Source organism: Zonotrichia albicollis, chromosome 4, assembly GCF_047830755.1.
Source record: "Zonotrichia albicollis isolate bZonAlb1 chromosome 4, bZonAlb1.hap1, whole genome shotgun sequence".
Classification (NCBI taxonomy): Eukaryota; Metazoa; Chordata; class Aves; order Passeriformes; family Passerellidae; genus Zonotrichia; species Zonotrichia albicollis.
The window spans coordinates 57,611,958-57,638,514 of record NC_133822.1 but is presented as its reverse complement, the minus strand read 5'-3'; the positions used below and the strand labels follow the sequence as shown (position 1 = coordinate 57,638,514).

The window sequence follows — 26,557 nt, the reverse complement described above, 5'->3', positions numbered from 1 at the left end:
TTATTTTCCTAGGTATTTTGGAAGTTTATTCCATTTTTGTTTTCCAGAGACTGAAATAACTGAAGATTTTATTTCACTGTGCTCAGGGCAACTTAAATTGCTCTCTCTCTAATTCAGGCCTTCATGATAGGCATGTCTGACGTGGGGGAGCTCCCTGGGAATACAGAGAGCTTACTTGATCTGCATATATTTAATGGCTGAAAACAGAACTTCTTAGTGACACAGACTCCCCTAAACATTGAAGAAGTCTGTGTTGCTAAGATTTTAATGTCATGGGGATAGAAAGGCACTCTCTGTTCAGAGAAGCCCTGATTTATTTTTCTTTGACTTACCATGACAGAAAATTTTTTTAGTAGACTTTATATTTCTTCCTAGGGAGAACTTTTTCCATCAAGTTTGTCCCATGAGGATGTGCATTTAGAAGTAAGAATGGCTTTTCTTTTTACTTTTGGCCAGGTAGACTAAGTAGTCCAAATATAAATACTAGGAATGTCTTTTGCTTGTGGCATTTGTTCAGACAGGACCAAGAGGAAGAGAAGTGCTTTCATGACTTAGGGACTATTAGCAGCTGAAGATTCAGGTCCCATTCAGCTAAATGCTGTAACAATACACAGAAATATATAACTGCAGTTAAGTAATCTCTTTCCACTCCACACTCTCTTGTCTTTACTTTTTTATTTCTTTTCTATGAGATAATGTCTGGGAATGTTAGACTTGCAATTCTGTGAAGCAATTGTAATTGGTACATTGGGGCTTACTGCACTAGAAAAATGAAATAAAAATGATTTGCTGCACAGATATTAATGTGAGCTATGAAAACCCTCTCCACAGAAATGTCTCTGAGGCAGGTGGCCATTAATAATGCTGAGTTTTGTGACGATTTGAAGAGAGCCTTTTCTCTGCCTGCCTGGGGAGACAGCATGAGGATTAAAGCATAAGTGCCAAATGTTTCATAGCTTTTCTCCCTCAGATTTTATGCAAATTCCATAATGGATCAATTTGCATATTCCCAGGTAGTTTGCCTATCTTGTTTGAACGTGTGGGTTTGTTCTGAAAGTTAAGCTTAGTAAATTAGGTTTATTGTTTCAAAGTGAGATAGGGATTGGACAAGTCTATTACTCTGCTCATGCCTCACCTTGATCCCGAGGTAATGGGCTCTTTTTTGAGCAAGCTGACAATTTGGGCTTTCATTATCTGGCTTATTTTTTTGCAGTTCTGCTAAGCACTAGATGCTGCATGGAGTTTATGTGGTGGCAGTCATCCCTGCAATCATGTGCTTAGGAGGTGCCACCAAGCAGACAAATGGCATCAACACCACCACTCACAACACACTGATGTGTGTGGGCCTGCAGTATAAATGTTCAGCTGAAAGAGGTGACACTTTAGCAGTAAAAATGCAAGTTAAGAATTGAGATCCACCTTTCCTGTCAACTGAGTTGAAAGCAGAGTCTGCTACAGGTCTGAAACTGTGGCTCAGCAGATGCTTTTGATTTATGGGGGAGAGCAGTCTGAGCAGGCTGGTGAAAACCCAGCACAGCCACAGAAACGTTGATGCACAGGTAATAAAAGCCTATGAGTCAAAGGTATGGAGAGGGTATGGGTAGGATTTATCTGAGTTATGTTTAGATGAGCCTTTTCAGGATTTATTATGAAGTTTGTAAACCCTATTTTATTTTATCATTAGGTTTTGTTTGGTTTTCTTTCTTGTTGCTGAGGGCTCCTGAGTTATTTGTTATCCCAGCTTTACATGCTATTTTCTCCCCATAATTGCTTGTAACTGGTGTTACCAGTCTCCTCAAGACTCCTTAATCCCATTAAATTAGTGCCTCTAGAATCTTCCCTTGCATTCATTATCTGTATTGAATTGGTATTGGACAGAGCTGCTGTAGTGGAAAGTGGTGCATGAGCTGAGCAGCTTTCACAGCCCTGTCTCAACATACATAGTGAGAGGAAAAAACAATGAGATGAAGCATTTTCACCTGAGGGATTGTGGAGGTTGATGGAGGATGGCTGGCAGTGCAAAGCAGGAGGATACTACAAAGAATAAAACTCACAGATGGAAATTTTTCCCTGTCACTGGTGACTAGAAATTAAATACACAATATTTGGATTAAACAGAACAGCTTTTTCCAATGGGGTATATGCAATCAATCATCCCTGGAAAGTGCTATTGACTGGTGTCTAAATTAGATTGAATGAAACATTATTGTGTACTGCAAGATACAATATTTCATTGGTACAGGAATTCACTAGTGACCCCACAGATAATTTTTTTCCTATCATTCACTTCAAATAGAGATGTAAAATGTAAATTCTTCATTGAGGAGTAATTTGGGTAGAAGAGAAAGTAAGACTTGATTTTTTTTTCCACCTCCTGCTTGACTTCCTGACAATGTAACAGCCCACTCTGTATAGAACTGTAAGAATTTCAGATATGAAGTTCTTTGTATACAAACAGGATCACCTCCTCAATATCCAGCTTTTTGGGAAATACCTTGTTACCATCTTTGATTTTTGTTTGTATGTTTTCATTGATGCAACTTGATGATGGTGGGGTGGTGGGGTTATTGGGAATTTGAGTGATTTTTCATGTTTGGGTTTGTTTGTTTGAAAGGGAGTCAAACTTGAATGCAACATGTTACTTAATGGGCCTATTTTTCATCAGTCTCCTAGTGAATAATTTTGTTGTGTTACCGTCTCAGTTTCCCAGACTCAGCCCATTACCAAAATTTTACATATATTTCTATATAGCTTATAAATGCAAAAGTGAAGGACCTTCTGCTTTTCAGGCATAATCTATTTAATACTTTGTTCTGTTGATGGTTTTTGAGGGATAAGTGTTCTTTTAATGCATTTTCTCCCATCCTCCCCTTTGAGATGATAGACACAGTCTCTCCTTTGGTTACTTTTATTTTAGAACACTTTTAACAACGGTAAAGTGAGGTGAAAGGTGGTTCTGTTTCATTGTCATGAAAAACTAAAATCCAAAGTCTGGTTCTAGCTCTGCTTGTTGGAATTTGCCATTCACTGTTCTACTTTTAACACAGAAGTGATTTTATCCATTTCTCTGGTTTTTAGGGACTACTTTTTCCCACAATAAGGCTGTGCTTATGCTTATTTTGTGCTAATTCAGGATGTACCATACTTTCTAAAAGTATGGTAAAATTCTAAAAATGTTGTCACTATTTACTATTATAATTTTTATTTACATCTTCCTAATTTGTTGTTTAATGTATGTCTATTTTGTTGCAGTATGTGCAGTAAAGTGCAGATCCAAATAACTTGTATGTTGACTTTAACTCTTTTCCGTCCACAAACCATTTATATTTTGGTTTTACTTGGAGGGAAAGGTGTTGTGTATTACTTTGGATATATCTTTAAGATTTCCTAGGGGGCCTTCAGTAGTTAGACTGTTGTTACATCTTTGTCATTTTGGATATCAGTTCTGTCACTAACAGCAGTGTTTGCTACTCAGATAGATGTACATGAGCAAGACCTGGGAGTGCTGTTGATTCTACTGGTTCATCAGAAATTCCCCTTTCCCTCTTTGAGAGCAGGGCTCAGACAAACCACTGCTCTGAAGAGCGGAAGAGCTTCAGGCTTTATCTAGACAAATTTGTCTTCATTTAAATACAAGTTATATTCACTGTAGTCTCATCTCAACTGGGTACAAAATGTACCCAGAAACAGCTTTTAAAGGATTTTGTGGGAATACTGAATAACAGTTTTTTTCTTCCTTTTTTTGAAGATCAAGCAGATTACTCTTAATGTTGCTTCTGAACATGACAGCAGCCAGGAAAGCGGTAATCATAGTAAAAGGATTCTTCAGAATTTACTTGCTTATTTGTTTCAGGTTTCTTTTATCATTTTCATGCATGATTTAGAAATTTATTTACAAACTCAGCTTGGGAGCTCAGAATAAATCACAGCATATTCAGGGTGGAAGGGACCTCAGAAAGTCTCTAGTCCATGTTTCTGCTTGAAGCAGCATCAGTTGTGAGATGAGACCAGGTCACTCAGCTCACTCTCTGGTTGGTACCCTTGAAAACTTACAGTACAGGAGACTGCACAACCTTCCTGACAACCTCTTGCACTGCTGTACTGTCTTATTGTGACAGTTTTTCCTTATATCCTTTCAAAAGCCAGATATAAAGAATCTAGAATTTCAAAAGGAGAAGGAATCTATCTCATGTTTCCTATCTCCATTCTTCTCCTTTGTAACCTTTCCCCTCTTTAGCTTCTATTTTAACCTCCTCTCTCCTACCTCTCCTGGTGTCACTGATGTGATGTATCCATAACCTTTGAATCTCCCACAAGCACTGCTCTTTAAAAGTTTGTAGAGATGATGACAAAAGGAACCAGAAAAGGAAACTAAGGTAAAGAATGATTTCATTGTTGCATTATGTATAAAACCATAATGCTTCTTTGATACTCAAAGCCTGGTACAAATGGAAAGCAAAGGAAGATGTCATGGCTATTTTGTAGTTATTTTCTGTTTAAGTTCTGTTTAACACGAGTTAAAAGTGTGTCTGAAAGATTATGCAACTAGAAGCAAATAGGCTTCTTCAGCTCTTCTGAAAACAGATAGGCAAAAGTGTGGAAAAGATAGCCATTGACATGGTCATTTGCCTTCAGCCAGAGTAGTAGAGTTGAATTCTAGTGTCACAACATAGACTGAAGCCGAGTTGATCAGTGAATTGGATCTGTTTCTTGTCAGAAATCAAGTTAAAATGGTTGTTTATAGTTTTGTTGTTGGGACAATATGAAATTATAGATAAGCCAAGAACTAATTGGGAACTGAGAAGTAGTTTTTTTACCCAGATGTGTAGATGGTACTTCAGATAAGATGAAATTGGAGATTATCTAGAAATATTGAAAAAAATAAATTGGAAACCAGGTCATGTAATGTCAGTAATCTCCAGGAATAATTTGAATTTCTTGTAAGAAGTGATTGGATAAATTAAAAAGATTTAAAAGTCCTTCAAAACAAATAAGGTCTCAGGTGATTTCATACAATTTAATGCACTATGGAAATCATTGTAACTGGTCTTGTAAAAGGCAAATTTAGTAAGTAACCTGCAATATTCATCATAGTGTAGTAAATTGTGAGCAAATCTGCTACATTAATATAATTTTTTATTTTCTATTTTTTTTCCTACAAGTCTGTCCACATAAAGAATAGCTGCTTTCAAGCTTTTTATCCTGAGCAAAGGCCATTTCTAGGAATCAATGTGCTTTTCTTGGTAAATGTGACTTACAGAAGAGGGTGAGTGCTCTAGACTTTGTTTTGAGGGTAACAGTATTTAATACAGGTAAAAATCTTTTTGAGGGTATGTAGCTTATTAAAATTGGAGCAACCATACATTTTAAAGAGATAAAAAAGTACTGAACTCTAGAACAGCAAAAAGTTTTCATCAGAAATCTAGAGTGGTAAGTGGAAAAAATGCATGCAACTCTGCTTACCAAGACATAGTTAATAAAATCAGAGGAGGTGTCAAGCTGTTTAAAAAAGAAATCTTTTGTTCTAAGCTGATGCTTGTATGTTTAAGCTGCAGATAAACATTTGCTGATCTGTATTTCTAGTTTTGTAACAGATTGTGCTGTGTATGCAGTGAGTTCTGAGATTTGAGCTAATATGCTTATCCTCATTGCTGTTTTGCAGAAGCCTTTAATAAATTTTAAGAAGTGAAGAAAGTCCCTTTGTACTTCCATGTGCTTTTGTGTTTTAAATAGGCAATGTCTGCTTTTGTTCCTTTGTTAGTTGTTTGTAATAATTGCACAGTTTGATCTTCTAGTTTTTGAACCCTTGCTTTCTACCTCAGTGTTATAGTTTCTTTATTCCTGAAGGTGTGTTTGGTGGGTGTGCTTGATTGGTGTTTGTACTACATGTTTGTGTAGGTCTTGTGATAATCAAGATCAGCATGTGGAATGGATTGTGTGATTCACAGGATATGTCATATCAATTGCTGAATTTCATGCAGTTATGATGCTTGTTAGTGACTCTTAATGGTGCTCTTGCCAAATCTCAAATCTCTGTATTTTCTAGGAGAAACTGAAGGACTTCAAGACCTCAAATCCTTAATACATTGAAATAGTTCAGGTTTATATCCATGCTTGAATTCTGGGTACTTTGTTATGCAGTGGGTGAACTCTGTGTTTCATGAATAAGGTAGTTATTAAGTGAGGGATTCCCCTTTTTTTTTTTTGGTGCTGAGAGCATTAAATAGATCGTTATCTCAATATCTGCAACTCCACTTACTAGTAACTAAAGGGGATGTAAGATATTTAAGTAGGAACTTGCCAGAAATACTTGTGTCAGTTTAGTAAGGAAGAATAAAAAGAGGCTTATTTAAAGTTGCATTTTATAGGAGCTTTACTTCTGCAACATGTGAGCAGCAGTGGCTGCAATGCCAAGTGTGCCCAGCTCTGTCCCCTCCCAAGGTTTTGTGCGCTCCCAGCCTCAAGGCCTTGATTCTGTGTAAGCTCTGCTCAGCAATTGCTAAAACATCCCTATGTTATCCACACAGTTTTCAGCACTGCCCCATACGAGCTGCTATGAAAAAAATGAACTTTGTCCCAATCAAAACCAGCACAAGATATAAGCAAATAAGTTACAAACTTCTCTTTATTGGTGTGGAGGCTCACTTTCCATAATTCTCTTGGGTCTGCTGGCTGGGAAGGTTGGTCCTGGATGAATAAATAAATATTAAATTGAGTGACTAACAGTATGCCACAGCTGGAAATTAGGAAGCAAAATAACTTGTTTTGCCTATGGTAGCCTCATGTTTCTGTCTCTTACATTAAATTATTTGGCAGACTCCCAGAATGTTGGTTCAAAATAATACAGCTAGGTGAAAAACCATAGCCAAAACCATCATGTATGCCTAAGCAATAGTTATGAGAAAAGATACTGGAAAACTAACCTGTTTGTTCCAGGTATAGTAACTCAGAATGATGCTTGGTTGCAGGTCTGTCAGATGAATGAAACAGTATTAATTTTAGAGACTCACATTTTTGACAGTCCAAACACTGAATTTTAGGATCAGCAAACACTTTGAGCTCAATTGAAGTTAATGAGCAGCCACTCCTGAGTTTGCTTCAGATTCCTGCCTTTCCCTACTGAACTTTTAAAGATGTCTTATAATTAATCTCTTTAATGTATTTTATCTGTTTTAAATATTTTTATAAGCAACCCCAAATCTCTCTGGACTCCTGCACTATGCATATTGAGCTGTCGACTAGGGCCTTCTAGATGATAGAACCATTTCTTTGGGCTTGTCTTAACTGAAGGCTTGTTGCATTATAAATTCCTTTGTAGGTACTAGCTGATGTCCTTTTGTCCTTTAAAATGAAGTAGATAACTATTTTGTAATTGCTACTTCAGATTTTGCTGGAATGTTTAGTCTGGGATGTAGATATTTGCAATTTACTTGGGCATGTCTATCCTGATCTCTCGAATAAACTGCAAATTTTTCAGTTTGGAAGAAAAAGCAGTTTGGAGTTACCTAACTTTGACGGTTATATTTATGGCAGTATAATTTGTTCAGTCATCTTGAGTTTAAAATATAGTGTAATGTGACAAACTTTTTTAGCACATGCTTAGAAAAGGATATGGGGGAGGTAACTGAAGAAATGAATTGTCATCCTTTGGGACTGAGATACTGATGCATATCTTGTGGGAAGGGTTGTGTTGGTTGCTGGGGTTTGTGGGGATTTTTTTGTGTGGGGTGGGTTTTTTTTTGATTGTTTGTGGGGTTGTTGTTTTATTTTCTGTCATTGTTATTACTTCCTTGTATCCTAAAACGGCCTTTAAAATCACAGCTACCTAGGCTGTTTTTCTGAAATACTTGATTAGCCTTGTTTTTTAATTGCCTATTTTGAAAGGAGATGCTCAAGTCCCACCACGAGTAGGACAAAGGCTGCTGGCTGCTGAGGAAGAGGGCAAGAGGTTCATAATGGTGGGCTCAAGCCATCAGAGTGAAGCCTTGTCCCACCTGCAGGCAGTTGTCACCAATGTGCTCAAAAAGCAGGAATTCACAGGGGTTAGCCAGTGCTTCCCTGCTCATGGACAGGACGAGCTTAGCTACAACTTCTCTTCACATTTCTCACAGTATCTCTGAAGTTTTCCTCCAACAGAACGCTTTTATTGCAGCTGTGCTGGGAAGATGAGTCTCTGGGGTTTTGGGGATGAGTCCTGGTGGGGCTTGTGCCCGTGGCAGCTGTGAGGCTGCAGTGCCTCTGCAGGGCTGCTCTCGGCACACTGACCTAGAATACTGCCCTAGATCTGCTGCACAGCATTTCTCTAGCTTTCCCCTTCTAGCTTGGCAGAAACCCCCTCAGGATGGTAGGTGGTTGCAATGTGATAAATTAGCTGCTAATTAGTTTTCTTCTAGAAACATTATTTCTTACCTTTTAAATATCTTTCCTTCCCTTGCATCTTGACACTTTAATTTCTCTGGTGCATCATAATGTTAATTAATCTCCTTAATTCATCTGTTTGTGTAAATACAGATCCTTTAGGTTAGTTTGGTGCTTTCTATTAAATTTTAGCTTTGTACAACTGTAAACCAACAATTCATTGACTATAAGATGTCGCAGATTTTTGCAGTGTCCCTTCATCACCAATTTTTTTGTTTATTGCAGTGCTTTTGTCGTGATAAATTGCAACACTGAGGCTTTCATGCACAGTAATTACTATCAAATCTCTTCATACTGAAATCTGTCAAATATGAAATGGTGACTGTGCTTTATTTTGGCCTCTGCCTAAATAAGAGACAATAAATAATGTTTTGAAATAGGAAGGGATGCTGGTGCCTAGTCAGAAGGGGCATTCACCTTTGAAATGGTCAATGTAATCCAGTAATCATAACAATCTGCTCCTTGTTTAGTGGCTTACATGGAATGATTCTTCTGGTCTTAGTCCCATTCTCTGAGAACAAATGACAATATTATAAAAAAGCCAAAACAAGATCTCCCCCAAAACTCCCCAAACAGCGTTTACACTTGCTGATTTTGTCTGGGGCAAAAAGTCTGAGAAGCCAAAACCAAAATGCTTTTTTCCCCAGCATTTCTTAATTTGGCACCTCTCTTTTTTATTCCAGTTTAGGGTCTTTTGCAGTTTCCTTTATGGCAGCAGTTAACCTTCTGTCTGAAAAAATACCAAAATCCAACTCTGTGAGAGTGTAGGCTTGTGTTAACGTTTTTGGGTGTCACTTCAGAATGACAGCCTTAGAGTTTCTCAGGTTATGGTGGATTCATCCAGTGCTTCAGCTGCACTTGCCAAGGGTGGGTTATCTGTATTCTGCTTTTTCATGAAAGCAGGTCCTGGAACCATCTCTGATTTGATGGACCACTCACATTCTCAGAAGAATTCTGTCCTGAAAAGGTGCTGGTCTAACCATACTGTTGGCACTGAATGTTCACGGTTGTCTCTCTAGGCAAATGTTCTATTGAAGGGATACTAACAATATTTAAGAATATATATATGTTCCCAAAAGATTTCTCACATAAATTTTCCATTTCTCACAGGTGACATATTTTTACATTTCCTCCCTGCCTCAGTTTTCTAACTTCTCTGATGCTGGCTTTCTTTTGCCTATGTTGGAGTGTTTGAAAACCTCATGCCTAAGGCATCCATCATTCTCTCTCCTGCAGAACCTTTCTGCAACTTCTTCGGATTCCTCAATTCTCCCACTTCCTTTTGTGCCTTCCTCCAAATCTCTCCACCTTGGCTCACCTGAGACCAAAATTTAGAAGAACTTGCATTAATAATTTACAAAATTATTAATGTCTTAGAGTATTTTTCGTTTACAGCAGACATAGTCTGGTTTTCACAGAAGTCATTGAAGTTTAATGATTGTTGATTCCCATTGGCCACCCAAAGGTCACTTGGCAGACCCATGTCACCAACCTCTTAGCAATAGGAAAAGTACTTGTGGCATCACCTGGGCAGGGATAGACAGATACTCTAAACTGTGGCAGTTGATTTGCTGAATATTTAGTCTTGTTAAGTGATTTTAGGAAGTTCAATTCCAGTACTTTAGGTAAAATTTGGATTTGAAGCATTTTCTTACTCACAATTACCTTGATTACAAAGCAAACATTTAAAAACATGACTGTATATTGACAATAAATTCAAGTATTGTACTGAGGCTCTTAAAATCTAGAGAACAAAACTCAAAATTGAACACACATGGTTTCACCTGGTCACTGTATTGTATCCAGCATAATTTTCCCTACTGAAACCACTTATGTTTTGTCCTTTTTCTGTCAGAGCCCTGCAAGTGTAAAGTAATGAAGTCTGAAAACATTGTTTTTAAAACAGGGTGTAAAGAAATAGTGTTTTTTGGCAGGAGGTAGATGATTTCTTGGGTATAATAATGTAGAATAAGATTGATGTGCTGTGTTGAATGCAGAGTTGGTGCAGTAGAATTTCCCTGTTAAATGAATATATAATGAGTGCAATGCTTTATTCCCAGGGTGAAATCTGAAACTTTGAGCTGGAAACAAAATCTCTAGCTGCTAGTTGTCTATCAGAATATGTCTTTCAGATTTAAGAATGTGATTTTGGAGCTGCTTATAGGAATTTTACTTAAAATTGGAGAAGTTTATTATCAAGCATTGATCTTTCCTTGGACCAAAGAAAACTGTTTTGAACTTCTGATATCCTAAATTTAGTCCAAGTTAACTTGTTGGACATAGAGAGGAGACAAATATCACCTAGTTACTAAGTGTTACTAAGTGTTAAGCATATTAAGTGCTGAAAATCGTAATTACAGAATGTAATGAAGCCAGACACTTTGCAGATGTTTTTCATTCTTGTTTAATTTTTCTTTGTTTTACCAAAAAACAATTTTCAGGATGTGCTGAATGTTAAGATAAGATAAATTTGGTTGCACAATCTTTATTTAAATTGTTACTCTAAAAGAAGTAACTGTTGTTTTCCTCTTTACTTTTCACAAGAACATAATGTAATTGAAGTTTGTTCTGACACACTTCTGTGCAAAAGCAAGGTTAAATTCTCCTGAGTTGTGAGAGTATAATGTTGTGAGGGGGGGAAAAAAGGTTATTTATAATTATGTGTGTATTCTCAACTAGGATTTCAATATCATTTGGCTGGTCTTTTTAATACCTTTTAATCACAACATTTAAGATAATACTGACCAGATGTAAATCAGTAATTAAGGAAAAATAATTACTGAAAGAATTCTTGATCAATTAGACATGGTCTAAAAGCACATGATTTGTCATTAGTACATGTTTTTCATGGTGTGTTCAAAAATATTTTTCTGTTTTCAGAGACAATGAATCCTTTTGTATTTGAGGCTTTGTCAAAATCAAGGGGGGAGGGGGAAGAAGTATCAACTTTGCAAAGAAGGTGATTTGCATGCTATTACCCCTTATTCTTTGCTTTTTGTCAATTTTTAAGCTTGCTGTGACCTACTTTGGAGTCTTATGATGAGATTAGGAATTTCAGTGAATTCCCTGTTGCAGGATACAGTAGTTTCAGCACTTGTGTTTATGTTACCACTTTGTTTTACTGGGAATAATGCACAGTTTCTCATCACAAGCCTCTGATGAATTCCTTGATACCTTTCCCTTTACTTTGTTTTGATTTTTTGATTCGTCTTAATTTTTTTCATTCTTAGTTTTTTGTTTGTTTGAGGGTTGTTTTTTATAAATTCTTATTGTTTATTATGTAAGAGAATATGGTCTTGTTTTCATGTTTTTAAGTTTCTAACTGATATCAGACAAAATATAGCAGCTACAGGTTTGGAACTGTCCTCCCAGTGTCAGCCTTATGAATTCCTGGGCAAACTCAACTGGAAACATTTGTCCTGTGCCAAAATGTTGCAGGTCATTGCCAGAATATTATTCCTGTCACCACAGCTTTGTCAAAATCTGGTAGTTTTTATTTTTGTCATCTTAGGTACACTGGAAATACAAGAAGAGTAAAACCCACATACATGAACAATAGCCACTCTGGCATTTGGATTTTTGGGACTCTATGGCAGAGTGTAGTGTCTTGCAGAGACACCAATATTACTCTGAAAACTTTCTTGATAACAAATTTAAGATTACATACTCTTGTGTGATAAGTAGGCAGGAGTTAATGAGCCTGCTGAGAAATAGGTGCAGTGTAGCATATATGGATGCATTGCAGTGTATTTTATGTTTGGACTCAGTCCTAAGGGTCCCTTTCAAGCTAAGTGATTCTATGAGTCCAATAGTGGCTATTTTGCCACTGGTGCTGCTATTTCAAGCTACTTCAGTAGGATTCAGAATACATGATTCTACATGGGTCATATCTTGTAGTTTATGAATAATTCATAGTTTTGAAAAGCATAAATTATTAGCTCCTTTTCACTACCAATTCTATAGTTATCAATTCTATAAAATTAAGTATGAAGTGCTAAATTGCAAAAGATACACTTCCAAAGGTGGAAAGCAGGGTTTTAATAAGGGAGGAGACAAAACTGGAGAGATTTTTTCTCATTAAGTACTACCCTGAATTAATGAGGAAAAAGATAAAATACGTCTATCTGAACTGTTCCAGCTTTTCCTCTGCCATACTTTGGGTTAGCTTTTGTATTGCTAAAACCAGAGACCTTGTCTTTTTTAATAATTTTGGAACAAAATTATTATTTTAAGCATTACTGAAGGAGAAAAACCTACCCCAAACCAGAAAACTCAGAACACCCTTGATCTGTCACCCAATTCCACTTCCTAGTCCTAGCTAGACAAGTTCTAAATAGGGCTAACTTTGATGAAACTGGGTCAAGCCTGAATATTTAATATAAATCCCTAGTCCTGATGGAGTGCATTCAAAACCCGAACAGTTTGGACAAAGCGAGTTGGAAGGTTGAATGGTTAAGATGGTCTTTGGCAGGTACTTGCCCTACATTACAATAATTCCATTGATCAATTTAGTATTTGTAGTGTTGACCAGTCTTCACAATTAAGGTCACTTCCTTTCTGTGTCCCAGGTACTACTTCGCTGATTTTACAAAGCCATAAATGAAAGATGTCTTCAATTTAATTTAATTCTAATTTGTCGATCACAACCTGATCACTCTATGTGCCAGTGTTGATGGTTTTTTCAGTCCTTAAAATGACTAAGGGAGGGTAAGGAATTGAAACAGTAAAATTGAAATTGTGGTGGGATGGAATGTAAGAAAATAAAGATAATGCAGAAGGCAGTCTCACCCCTGAGGAACTGCACTAATCACCAAAGATCAGGAACAGGCCTGCCCTTAACAGGCCACAGCTGTGTCCAATGAGAAGATGAGTGCTACAAAAGAGTGGGATAGCTGGGTGAGGCCAGAGATTGAGTTTGTTGGTTGTGCTGTGAAGAGCGCTGGAGTTTTGTTGGTTGCTTTGTGAAAGAGTGAATGCTGTGAGGAGCTGCCCATGAGAAATCACCCAGAAGGTATGGGACCTTTGCAATAAGATGGCAACAAGAAATGATAGCATTAAGATGAAAATAAACTTTCAGAAAAGGTGAAATGTTGGTAGGGGTATTTCCAATTAAAATTCATAGTGTGTCTTCTCACTTCTAATCCAGCTGAAATGTAAAGGCTGCAAATTCCTCAAGATGTACTTGAGCAACAATATTCTGTTTTGGCCCACTTGACATCTCCTATCCTTTTGGGATACTGAAAATATTTAAAAATCTAATTTCAATGCATTTTAGAAATTAAGTGTGAAAAGTCATAACAATTCAGTGATTTTGCTCATATTTAATTTTATTTCTGTGACACCTCTGTGGTTTAAATGTCAGCCTTCAAGGATTAGGTGGGATTATGTTGGTCACATAATGGTATCTCTTTCTGGCACAAGAAGTAACCAAATCACCAATGACTGTAATTATCACAGCCATTAACATTACTGCTGGCTGGAAATAATGAATTTCAGTCTGAGCCCAGCAGTGATTGTTGGCTGACCTTTCAAGCAATCCTTCTGAAGTGGAAGAGGGGTTCCTTTTAATTTGGATGGTAATTTTAGAGTTAATAAATAGCATATTTTTAATAAGTGAGTTGGAATTGTCTTAGGAAGTTAAAAGCAAGCTGCAAGCCTTGATGTGCCTCTTACTATCCTTTTCTACCTCAAGTTTAACTGTGTAGGGTGCTGCAAATCTCTTCCTGCTCTTATTTTACTCCTGCTGTTTTTCTGCAAGGAAAAATGACATTTTTGTTTCATTTGGTCCTTTCAATTTGCTGTTAGGAAAAGTAAGCCCATTGCAGGCTAGGTCTGTTTTTGATTATTTACACACCTGTAATTGTTTTAATTACTGAGTGGAATTAGGATACGGATCAAATCCAACTGCTGAATCAAATCCAAACAGTGTTTGTTCATGTATAGCGCTCCAGGCGTTCAGTATTTCATAGAATCACAGAATGTTAAGGATTGGAATGGACCTTAAAAATCAGGACCCACAGATGAATGTCCCTGAGTCCCATGAACTTGTGCACAGTCTAGATGACTCTGTCTATCTCTTGACTAAAATTCAGAGTTCTTGGGCAAAAGATTTTTTGAGAGAGGGGAAGAGAATAATGTAGAAATACCAAATCATGCAGTTTTTCTAAAGTCGCCATGACTAAGGCAGGTTACTGTTTTTAAGTGTGTTTGTGCTTAACTAGATTCAATTTCTCCATTTGATTTCCTTCTCAGCAAATAAAATTTTTTCAGTGCCTTTGAAAGTCTTTTCTTTGAAAAGAATTCTCTGTATAGTAGAAATGCCACATAATGTTCATCTTATCAGTCCTAAGGACTTGTTTCACTCTCTTTCAAAACCAACCTTGCAGTAAACTGTTTGCCTAATTTACTAATGTTCAACACCTGTGTTTTGCTACTGAAGCTGAAGTTCATATCAGAAATTGCTTGATGGAGTACAGACACTGAAAAACTATCAACTATGAACCAAGACACTAATATCTGCATGGGTTTCATATTCTTGTTTCAGAAGGTCTTTTCAAGCATTGGAGAAAAGTATAATTTTGTCTTTTCCTTACTTTAGCTCCTGGATAAATTCCATGTGCTCTGTGTTATTCTATTTGGAGGCTGTTAATTGTAGGGAAAACCCCACAGTATTTATGAGAATTAATGATTTTAAATCAGTGTATTAATTCTGTCAGGTGTGTGTGATGTGATGGCTCTCTGAGGCCAAGTGCAGCCCTGGAGCTGCAGTTTGTTTCTGTCCCTCCTAGGGAGCTCTGCATTCCTTGCTGAAGGTCTTGCCTTGACTTTTCATGTCCCTTCATTCCCTGTCTTGTCCATGCCACATCCAGGGAAGTTTGGCAGTGGGTTTTTCTTTAACTCTGAGTTTTGTAGCTTGATTCAGTGCAAAACAAGCACGCGGCATCTGGCTTAATGGTGTGGACATTGGCCAAGTGGATAGATTGCAAATCTCCTTACTTTGTGTTATCTTGTTTCAGCATTGTTCCTAACCTGCTGGCAGACACTGCATTGACACAAAAATCTTTTTACCTGTATTTGCCAATTTTTCTTAGGTACAAAAGGGAGGTTTTGTGTTTAAGTTTCAGGAAAGAGTTCTGTATGTTCTTTCAACTGGAGAAAGGTTGAAAAATGCATTAATACTTAAATACAATAAGTCCCTGTGTCTGATTTGCCTGGAACTGCCCAGTTGCTTGTCAAAACCATGATTAGTTTCAGTCAGGAAGTATTTTGTGGTTCCAGATGATAGTGTGTGTCTCGCAGTACTAATTTCTTAGAACAACATCATTGTTTTTCATGTTTTTTCTGCACTTGTGGTGTCTGAATGCATTCCTAGGCTTCTGTGGCAAATCTAGAGGAAAATTAGAACTGTTACAATCACAGGGATTTTTAGTGACTCTTCCAAGGTGTTAAAAACAAAGGAACTATCTTGTCTCTTGAACTACAGAAAAAAAAAAGATAAAAGTTCAGATGAATCAATGAATCATGATATAAACCTTTAAAAAGGGCTGTTGGCTCATATACTTCCTTCCCCCACAGCATCAAACAGAATCTCCCCCTTGTCAGCAATCTTCATTATCTTAATTGGTTGCATATACTTTTTAGATACATTTTTCTCATGTTCTTCTGTGTGTTTATAAACAGTTGCCAACTGAACCTAAACTCTCTTCACCCTTAATTTTGGAATAGTAGGTTCTATTCTTAAGCAAGAATGAGCAGAAAGTGAAGGTTCTGACTTCAAGAAGACTCTACACTTGGAGTTTTGAAAGTGTAGTGTGCCACAGAAACACTGTTAAAATGGATCCAGGTAGTATTTTTGGAGCTTTGAGTAAGGAAAATAGTGTATGCACTTGTTATATTTCTATTTGGTCACACATTTTAAAATAATTGTAGGATTTCTTTAAATATACCTGAAGTTTTAAATTCACAGAGATTATGGATTAGTGATGAAATCCTGCAGGGCTAAATACACTGAATTCTGCTGGCTCAGCTGTTGAAATCAGGCTGAAAAGTACAGTGGTTATTTCCAACCATTAAACCTAATAAACCAGCTTAAAGCCAGAGTGGGATGTTTAAACTTGCTTTCAGCTGTCTCTGAGGATTTTCACAGGAGGAAGTAGTTTTGCTTTACTAGTCCTAATAGCTGTGTTCCAGTGTGTTTGAAATGCCTCTCAATTACACTGGATTAAGAAAGTTCTGCCTCATTTAAGATAAAAAAGCATATGCCAAGGTACTTGTAAGTGATTTGTAATCATCTTCCTTAGTTGCACTTAATTCCACACCTTGTAAAATTTTCCTTTCTTTAAGGAGATTTTTTGATATTTTTATCGTCAGAGAATTGGCTGATCTGTGGGACAGGCTACAGAAGCTCACAATTCCAGTTTATTTTTTGTGTTAGCTAAATTGCACAATTTGCATATTGAATAAGTTGGTAAGGTTTTTCTTTCATTTCTGAAAAATACAATATTGGAATAATTTTTGAAGTGCAGCAAAAATTTATATTTAATAAGTGTTCTTTTTTAAGTAGCAATGTGGTTAAGGCTCATAGCTTAGAAAAGCAGGATAATTTATTTAGTTATAAAATGCCGTAGAGAACATGGCATGAAGGCTAAAGACAAAGTAAACAGAAGTCTTATTGTTAAAAAGAAAGTACTTGAAATACTTTTATAATTATATGGTTGAATATCAGAGAAATGCAGCTTAGCAGAAGGCTAAAACTCATCTGAAATACAATACCAGACAAGCTGAAAAACAATGCCATTGAAAATTGCAGGCTGAAAATTGATTTTTTTGTATGTTTTTTGTTTGGTTTTGTGTGTGTGCATGAGTTTTCTAGTGTGTTAGGTTTTGGTTTTATTTATTTGTCTTCCACTGATGGCAGGTCAAATACAGAATTAAACCCTGCTCTTCCAAAGGAAATACAAGACACATACAACACATGGAAAGTGTTTCATCTCAATTGACAGACCCAACTTGGTTGTGGAGGAAGGGTGTCCCATCTTTTGTATTAGTGAAGAAAATTTATGCTCTGCTTTCCTTGTCATTCCTGGAATGCTACTTATTAATTGAGTGGGAGCAAACAGTGCAATTTTAAGGGGAAGCCAGTCTCATTTACCGAAGTCTTTGATAGCAAGCATGTGGAGTTTGAGCTACTGCACTGTTGTCTACCCGTGTTCCTCTTGGGTGCCTCTCAGCTGGTGAAGAGTAATTCTTGCACAGTGGTTGTCCTTTTTTTTTCAGTCCATATGACTACAGCCCTTCTGAGCTTGAGTTTGCATGGTGCTGCCCAAAGTTTGTTTGGGGCTCTGAAATTGTCCGCTGAGTTCAGAGAAGCATGTTGTGTTATAATGTTTTTGGGGAGGAAGGAGGAGAACAGAGAAATGTGTGGTTATTAGACTTTGGACCATACCCACTGCTCTGTCATTATTATTCAGCATTCAATTGTAAGCACATACTCTTGGATTCAAAGCCTTCTTTGAAATAATTGTTATCCTGTTATTCTGGAAAATTTAATTGTTTCCTGGAAGATAACACCTGTGTTTATAATCATGTGAAGCTTTTAATTTTCTGCTTCAGTTTCTGCTGGCTTTGTAGGGATATGACATGTAGCCAGCAAACCCTCTGGCAGATACAAAATTACACCATAGATCTGTATTTTAAACAATGTACAACTTTGTGTCTCAAGTTTTTGGAGGTTTTGGTGGGCTTTAATGAGGTACAAAATGAACTGAGGAGTTGCTATGAGCTCTGGCATTTGCAGCTTGGTTGGCTGTGGTAGGCCTCAGATGATGCACGTGTGCTGTGGATATATCACAGAATCATTTCAGTTGGAAAAGACCTCTGAGGTTATCAAGTCCAACCTTTGATCAATCACTCTCCTGTCAACTAGATCAGAGCAGTAAGTGCCATGTCCAGCAGTCTCTTGAATACCTCTAGGTATAGTGCCTCCACCATCTCCCTGGGCAGTCTTTTTCAATGTTTAACGACCCTTTCTGTGAAGACATTCCTCTTGAATTCTAGCCTGAACCTCCCCTGATGCAGCTTGTGGCTATGTTCTCTCATCATCCCTTCTTTATCATACCTGACACTTACATGAAGTTAGAAAACCCCTTGCTGGTTTATTTGATTTTGCTCAGAAACTGTTTCCCCAGAGGCTATGAATGTAGCATAAATACTTTGCCAAGTAAATAGTTGTAATTCTTTTCCTTGGTCATGATATTAATAATTAAGGCAATTCCTTAACAAAGTTTAAAAATTATTAGAACTTTGGAAGTACTTAGTATTAATAAAAGACATTGTTATTTTTAGCTAAAAGAGGTTGTTCTTACAGATAATGTCATTTGAACATAGCCTACTTTTTTCACCTACTCCTTTCTTCTACTTTTTGCGTTGTTGCTATTTCCAAGTAATAAAAGAAAATTCACATTTAATCTTTCCTATTTAACATGGCAGTCTTCATGCATCTCTAGCTCTACAGAATTAAAGTGAGAGCAGCTGGTTGAACTGGCTGCAGACTAGTTCTTTTATCAGAATTTGATTAAATGCATGAAGACTACACCTGATTGTATGGAGTCCACCTTGCGTTCTGTTGTCTCTCTGGTGGGTTTTACATTGACATTCCTTCTCTGTAAAGGACATTCCTGACAAAGTTGATGGGAAGAGTTGGGCCATTTATTTATAAACTCTTAAGTTGTACTAGATTTTCTCAACTTGTAAAGAGTTTTATTTTCTTTTTACTTTTAAATTTCTTGTTCCAGAACTAATGGATAACAAGAAAATGCTCTTAGCAGAGAAAAGACATAGACACAAAAATATATCAGGCAGGATTTCAAGGAATATAAAGGGCTTAACTAGATGTTTGATAGAAGAAAGAAAACAATTAATGGCATTTCATACCTGCAAGGACAGGGACACTGGTGGTGCATGCTGAAATATTGCAAAAAATTCTGGTGTTCTAGATGGACAGCTATTCTCAAGAGCAAATAGGTATCACCACCCCTTGTTACTTTTAGTGCTCTGTTTTTATATATAGTCCTAATACCTAAAGCAAAGAGTGAAGAAAATAGTTTGCAGGTATTGAGAGAACCAATCAAGCTGTCATCAAAGAGATTATAACGTGCCTGCCTGTAGCTGAGATGCAGGATGAAGAGAGCTTGACACACATTCAGACATTCACACTAAACTGATTATCTGTGTTAGAATTGTCCTATGGTTTTTGGCAGCATTGTAATCAGGGATTTGAAAGTGATTACCTTGCTGAATTCAAATGTTGAGCCAGGCACAGGAGGGAATACAATCTGCTGCAGCTTCATGTCCTTTGTGTATTTCAGACTTGGTATTTGCCTTATCTGTACAGGTAGCGAGTGCTGTTAGCAGTAGGAATTCCAGATTTTTGTTTCACAGGCATCTGAAGATTAGTTTTCTACATCTATTCTACTTTATATAGTATTTTCAGTATTATATACAGCTTGGACATTGATGCAAAATTTTTTGATTATTTATGTGCCTAGACATATTTTCATGAATAGCTGTTCAATAGATATCCATGTTAGGAAAATTCCGTGCAAGCCCTCATCTCTTAAGAAAAATCACATTTAATCCTGACTGCTGCATGTGAGCAGCACATGAGATATTCAGAAGTCAGACTGAGCTGTCATTATCTGAACTATGCGTTTGATCCGTTTAATTGTGGTGTACACAGCCAAGACAACTCACATTCTTTTATTTCAGTACAAATTTAAAAATGTTTATCCTCAGTACAAGTTTGAAAGTGTTTATCCTCGGGAATCTGCAAGAGATTTAAGGATCACTTCTGTTATTGAAGCTAACATTTGTATATATTGTGTTTATTGAAAGGAGATTAAATTGATTCCCCACCCCGCTCCCTCTCTCTTTTCTGTCTCTGTCTTCATTAGCTTGTTGCTGGTTTGCAGCAGCCTCCTGGGGTGGCTGTAGGCAGCACAATGCATTATGAACAGATGCCCGAATTAACTCATGTGTGAGAAGCACGGGTGTGTAGCTGTGCTGTGGTTCTGCTCCATCCAGATCAATTCATGTGCAGGCAAAGCTCAGTGCACGTGATGGCCTTTTACAGTCAGCTCTGCCCATTTGGCCCTAGGAAAGCTGCATGCCTCTGTGTGTTTCTGCTGCTGGAAATCCTACCTGTTTTGAAACCTGGAAAGGTTCTTCAGCTTCTTTCGAGGAGGAAAAGGCTTCATCCTGAAAAAAGTACAGCAGAGAGGGTGCCAAGAGATTTTGTATTCAAACTCTCCCACAAGAACAAGGGCGCAATAAATTGCACTGTGAAATGAAAGTAAGACTTTGTTGCGTGAGCATACTTAAGCTGGAAAGCTTACTCTGAGTTTGTGGACACTGATATTATGATGCATGTAAATTCTAATTAGGAAAATTCATAGAAGAAAAAGGCATCCATGGTTGTTAAACACAGAAATACCATGTCTGGCTCAGGAGAGCCCTGTGCCACAAAAGGCTGACAATTGTACTGCTGGATTCTTGCACTGCTTGCCTGTGGCCAGCAGCTTCAGGCATGAACTTACAAACAGTATGCTCGGGAGTGTTGTTGACAGATTATTATTCTTTTTGAGTAATGGCTGTAGTGAAGATGATGTTGCACTTTCTGCAGCTGCTCACAGTGCCAGATGTCTGTTGTATTTACTATGCATAAGGCCATATCAAAGGATAGTTTTTATATTTCTGCAAAAAGACCACTGAATTTGAACCTTCCTCAAAGGTAACATATATATGTCATTACTCATTAAAAAACTAAAAACTTGCATAAAAGTAAGTTCAGTTTTCTGTCATCAAGTCAAAATGCAATATTGACTGTTTTAACCAATATAATGACTTCATAATGTTAGAAACATGCCAATTTTATTTGTTACAGATTTTTTTTAACTGCTGAATAGAAGCAAACCCCCTTGAAACAGTTGTTCCTGAAAGTCTCAATCTCTTAAGAGAATGGCACTTTGAAGTCCAGAATAAAAACTTTAAAAATTGCTTTTGCTACCAAGAGGACTAGATTTCAATTAAAGCATATAATATCTGGAATCAATAATAGCTTCTGGCCATCTGTTAGGAGGAAAAGAACAACAGTGTCTGCCTCATTAGTTCTTATATGCAGATCTCCAGTTATTTCAGGCATAAAAATTTTAAGAATATAACCCCAAGCAAAACTTTGAAGTGGGCCAACCACCCCTGTTGCCAGCTAATCAATTCCTTTTCTATCAGAGCATCTTGTTCCCTGTCAAAGCCAGTCCCTCTGACACAGTGTTCCCATCCTCCAAATCTGATCATCTAGTGTGCACTTAGCACATTTCTGTGTGCTTTGTGTGCCTCTCTTAATTGGGGCATCATGACTTAGGGCATTGAACTAGAGTCTATTCTTTACTCAAGTATTTTGCATGTGGATATGGCCAAGCAATAATTAATTATTAAAGTAATTTTTGGTCTTCTACCTCACATCTTTTCCCCACTCTTCTCTTCAGTTGAAGGACTGTTTTTTATTATGTGAAACCCAAATACACTTTTTTCATACAAGTGCTAGTTTTTGAACATCAAGCAGTTGGTGTAGATATGACTTCTTTTCATCCCCTTGTATATGGGGGTGTATGTCCTGCCAAACAGCCCAGAACTGAATGTAATGCGTCTCCTTTTGTGCTGTTGGCCTTAATTCTAACTTGTGATGAGGTCATCTTGAGCACCATGTCATGTCTGCACCCTTTGTGGGGAGACATTTTCATCTTGTAAATGCTAAGTCGAAACAGCTTGCTCTGGGTGTCTCAAATCCTCTTTATAATGCTAACTTGCAGGTAAGGCTTGTATACACTAATTGCAAGCAGAAAATTGTCTTGTTTCAGTTTTTAGAGCAGCAGTGCTATCAGCACTCTACATGAGCAGCAGCTGCACCCAAAGTCCCCACTTAGTTTAGGCTTTAGTTAGGACCTTGAGTTTGGACAGATCTTCTCACACACCAGGCACTTCCATATGTAAAACTGTCCAGCAGTGAGCACATCCAACCAGAAGTTTTGAATGAAAGCACAAAGATGCATTTTGTTTTGAGAAGCTGAACTTGGGAGCAAACCAAAACTGAAGTTGCTTTGGTGTTGCATGTCACTATAGTTCTCACAGTATAGTTCTCACTGTATGATTTCACCTTCTATATAGGTTAGGTTTTTGTATCCTGTGTTGTTTTGTTTTCTTGTTCTCTGAGCACTCTTTGGCAGCCAAAAAATATTTAATAATGCCAGCTGGCTGCAGTATTTGAACACAGTTTCTAAAATATTTCTGAGGACATATCCTGCTACAAACTTTTATTGTGGAGTTAGAAATTTCTCCTGTGGCCGAGAGGTGATTGAAGAGGACATCAATCACTGCCTGTGTGCTTGGAAAGGACATTTATATGACCTTAAGCTACTACAATGACAAAAATATATCTAGATGTTGTTTTGATACATAGCTTCCTGGGGACATGCATGTGACTGTCCATCTGCAGAGACTGCAGGTATTGGTAAATTATCTGTACTCAGAGTAGATTTTTCTTCTGCTGTCCATCTTCCTTCTCAAGGTCTCTGGCATACACTTGCAATGAAGATAGAGAAAGTGATAGTCACAACAGCTATTGTTGTTAGAAGAATTAAATTGGGACATATATGATGCATATGTGACAGTGAATGCTCTATATAAAAAAGTCTGGTTCTGTGAGTATGATAAATATGTACTGCACCTAAGTTAGATTGAGCCACACCTTAAGCCATGGTCACTGCAGAGTGATTAATTATATAATTACTGCTACTAGAAGAAAGAATTAAGGAGCATCTGCTTTTGCAGAATGATGTGGTCATTGGAGAAAAAGGTGAGATGTTTAGGACATGAAATTTATACTATGGCTTGCTTAAGAGCTCTATGTCCTTGCTGAACCCTGGGATCTTCTCTGGTGGAACAGCAGCTACCTCCTTCCATGCCTTAATTTTTATCCTGTCTGTAGTGTACTTATGTATCTATAGTATAGAAAAACTAAAAAGACATGAATCGTAGAACAGATGATTCTATAGAGTCCTATAGAATCTACAAAATCATAGAAGAAATGGAAGGGACCTTAAAAATTGTCTTGTTTCAACTTCCCTGCTGTGGGCAGGGACACTTTCACTAGACCAAGTTGCTCAGAGCTCCATCCAAAACCTTAGGTGTTCACAGGAATCCACCTTCACAATCTCTCTGGGCAGCCTGTTCCAGTGCCTCACCATCCTCAGTAAAGAATTTTTTCTATTGTCAACTAAACTTACCCTCCTTCAGTTTAAAACCATTCCCTGTTATCCTATGGCTACATGCTCTTGTATCTATGTGAGATAATCATCTCAAGTATCTTGTTGGTTGCCCTTTAAGACCAAGGCAAAAAAGTTGTTGGGTACTTCAGCCCTCATCAGTTGTTGCCAGTTGTTGTAACAGCTGTTGTGTTGGCCACTTTCTGTCTTGGTCCCAGTTCAGTTGCATGATTTGATTTATTAAAAAGTTATCTGAGTCAACAGGTAAATGTGAGGTAAATTTATCTGTGGGTTCCTGTGCTTTTCATTAAATCCACTGCTGCTCTGCAATGCTCTTTATTTTGCTTTGATTGACACTGCTGAACACCACAGGCTGCCTGTTTTGAGCCTGACCTTACACCACAAGAATCCAGGGAGTGTTTTTCAAGTGTATCAGGTGAATGTGCTTAGAGGTAAAGATGGTGCCCTCATTTCTTTCTTTCTTTTTCTGGTGCTCTGCAGGCCATCTTTCTAGAAGATATTTCAGGGTATAATTTTGTTCTATACATGCTCTAAAATGGTTTCTAGCTATTTTCTACACTGTGTCAGATTTCAATCTCGTTTTATCCTGAAAGTTAAAAAAAAAAAACAACTAAAAAAGAGAAGAGAAAAAGATCTTTAACATCTTTAGTAACTAGGTAATAAAAACTGAATGTCATAGAGAAGTCAAATCATAACAATATGACAGGATATATTGTCTCATAAGGAGAAAATTACTGTCCTTTTTTATTTCATGGAGTTTAAAAATAAGACATCTCATAACTGTAATAACAGATGAGGGTTTGTTTTGTTTTGCATACGTCTTAATTCCTTAATTTTATTTTGGTTGCTGTACATGCTATTTTGGCAGGCTTCATATTTAAATTTTGAAATTAGAAAGGTGACCAGAGTTACTTCTGTCATTCCAGTGCCACACTAGAATATAGATGCACTTTACATTGATATTCAGGGAGTTTGCTTCTTATTTTTATTTCAACATAGTTAATAAACTGTTTTAATTTTCAGATCTTTGTAAAATAATTAGTTGAAGAATTCTTGTTGTTTTTTTTTAACTCTCAGACAAATTTTTTCACTGTACTAATGCTGTCTTGCTACTAAGCTGCTGCAAATGATCATGGTGCACTTGATCATGGTGTGGAACCAAAACAGCTTTTTATTTCTTGCTGCAAATCTCACAGTATTCAGTTCAGTGTAAAAGGAGTGAAGAGTGGGAGTAGCACCAAGACAAATAGAGGTTGATTCAATACACATTCTTGAGGAGGATCAATACTATAAATACTGGTCTCGTGTTGTGTCAAACTTTTAGGGACTGTCCAGGGTTATAATCTCACAGGATTTTTTTAGGGATTAAGACTGTGGGTTAATTGCAGTGATGATTTTGTAATGAGTGAAATGATGAGGGAATACAATGAGTTTTGAAGTCTTCAAATTCTGGAGAAGGATTTGGCAAAAAAGTACTGTTTGTGCATTTTTAAATGTGCTGTCGTATAGCATAAACCGTATCCTGTAGGTTTACTCTTAAAATCCTGAACTTTCTTCTGAAGATTCACGAATAAATTTTCGGTTTCTGTGGTTGCTGCCAGCTAACCTCTCCTGCTGCCTTTGATGAACAATGTGGCAGGCACAGATGGTGGATGACAGGTTATGTTGTGTTTGAGTGTTGTGTCTGCTTGTGGCAGGGTACACCTCCAACAGAAGGCAAGAGCATATATATGTCCTTGCATATATGCAATTCCTTTTGCATATTATTTGTGAAGTTTTCTTGTCATGCCTCTCACTTAGTGGGGTTTCCTTTTTTGCTATTATATTTGAGGTTTTGCTATTATATTTGAGGATGGGTAGATATTTGACAGCGATAAGACTGCTGTTAGGCTGCAAAGTCTTGTTGTGCATCATGCCCTGGTGGATAGGCTGTTTTCCTCTTCCACTTCAAAATTCAGCTCTGAAAGGGGCTTAAAATACAGAGAACCAAAAGCACTATTGCTTGGTCTCGTGGCCTGAATTAGGCAATATTTTTATTCAGCATTTCAAGTACAGAAAGAACAGGATTGAATAGCTGAATTGCTATCTAACATGTTAATGGATTTTTAGCATTTTTAGGAGTGAGCTCTTTGAGTGGCTTTTGGGTATTCTGTTTTAATTCAGAGTGAAATAATAGCTGTTTATTGTTTTAGAACTAACAACATAAGACTTAATAATTGGCCATTGTAAATATTTGGGACCATCACTGCTCTGGTGGATGTTTTGTTTTATCTCCAGCTCCATTTCTGTAGCTCTTGTCCCAGCCTGAGCTCATGGCCTGCCTTCAATGGCTTTGGTGAAGCTGCAGGGGAAGCTTAGTGTGCCCTGGATGTATTGGAGTGAACAACATGCTTTGTGGTCTCCACCCCCTAACCATTTCCTCACGTTTGGGATTTTATGGAGTGCTGGGTCTATAGCATCCATTAAGCAAATGTGAAATAAGGTTTTCTTTTCATGGTGTGTGAGTGGTATGGATGGCAACAAAAATATTGGCACATATTGGCACTTTCAGCTCACAAAATTCTGAGGTCTGATGCGTGTTAGTGTAAGCATTTGGAATAAAACACTTTCTGTCCTTCGGGGTACTTATACTAGCTAATAGTGTTCTCCAGTACAAGCTTTCCATTCATGTATCATAAGGCTGTGTTTAGGTTTATTTCTGAGTCCTGTGTTTTGAATTTTCTGCTCATAAAAGTGGCTTAATTATTCTTTTTTTTTTTTTTTACTTTTTTCACACTTTATTAAATTTGAGTAAGCCTGTT

General features: G+C 37.3%; 1 protein-coding gene across 5 annotated transcripts in view; it reads left to right on the top strand.

Moving 5' to 3' along the window:
- DOCK4 (dedicator of cytokinesis 4) overlaps positions 1–26,557 on the top strand; it is a 221,532-nt gene that overhangs the window by 53,167 nt on the left and 141,808 nt on the right. The window lies entirely within an intron of this gene.